A 1,254-nucleotide genomic window follows, 5' to 3' on the forward strand; every position below is an offset into this window, starting at 1 on the left:
CCTGGCTCCGGCCCCGTCGCCCCACCCGAGTCCTGACGCTCCCTGCTGCGGCCGGTCTCCCGGGGCCTGGGGTATTTCCAGAGCGGGATGCCCCGACTCTGCTTCCCACGGTGCGAGGGCAAGTGTGTGCACGCGTGCGTGTGTACAGGAAGGCGAGCAAGGCTCTGTCCTTCCTCATTTGGGAGCTTCTGGGCCAAGCGTGCTGGTTCTCTGCCCATCTGGCCCCTGCAGCAGGGTGGGTAGGGAGCACTGCGGGCCGGAGGAGAACCCTTTACCCCATCCCTGACTTTGTCCCCGCGCCGAGGCGGCCATGGTGGATCCTTTATTTCAGACGTGGTGGCGCACGCCTGTAATTCCAGCACTTGAGAAGCCGAGGCAGGAGGATCGCTGTGAGTTCGAGGCCAGCCTGGGTTGCATAGTGAGTTCAAGACCAGCTTGAACTACTACACGGGGAGACCCTGTCTCATTTCGCAGATGAGGGAGCCAGCCCGGAGGGACAGGTGTGGTGTATCAGGCGAGATAAACAGGGATCCAACCCCGAGCAGGTCCACGGTTGTGCAGAGCCCAGCTTCACTGCGCAGAAGCGCTGGGTGTGGCGAGGCTCTGAGCTCCTGTGCAGGAGTACTAAAGGGTGTGAAGGGGCAGTGCTCTGGGAGCCCTGGATCGTCTGTCACCCGCAGTAAATGAATTATCTTCCCTGGTTTGTGTATTTATTTAAAAATTTTTTAATTAAAAAAACCTTTTTTTTCATTTCCGGGATCAAACTCAGGACCAAAGTCAGGCAGACACAGTGCTGTATTTCCGGCTCTTTAAATTTTATTTTTTTGAGATAGGGCCTGCGAAATGGGAATAAAGCCATCTGTGAGGCTTCTGGGAAGATCTGATAGCGAGGCTATTAAGGAACGTATTCTCCCAGACCGTCTATAAAATGAGCTCTGCAGAATTAGACAAGGGGCCGTGACCTCAGACACACAGTTTTGCAGCTGCAGCGCAGTTACCGATGATCGCTGAATGACCCGCGGCAAGGCCCTGTTTGCCTCCCATCCATCCCAGTTTCCTTTTCTGCAGAGCTCCCGAGTGTTGGGCAAGATCTTCACCAAATGCCTGACATTCTGCACACCTGAGACACGCCTCAGGCTCGAGCCCGGCTCACGAGACCCCTGCATCATCAGCAGGAGGGGGAACCGTGGGGGGCCGTGACTTCTGCCTCACTGGCCTCATCCCTGCGTCCCCTCTGGTCCCTGGGGTCCCGAT

Source organism: Fukomys damarensis, unplaced genomic scaffold (assembly GCF_012274545.1).
Source record: "Fukomys damarensis isolate Sample0158 unplaced genomic scaffold, DMR_v1.0_HiC HiC_scaffold_22, whole genome shotgun sequence".
Lineage (NCBI taxonomy): Eukaryota > Metazoa > Chordata > Mammalia > Rodentia > Bathyergidae > Fukomys > Fukomys damarensis.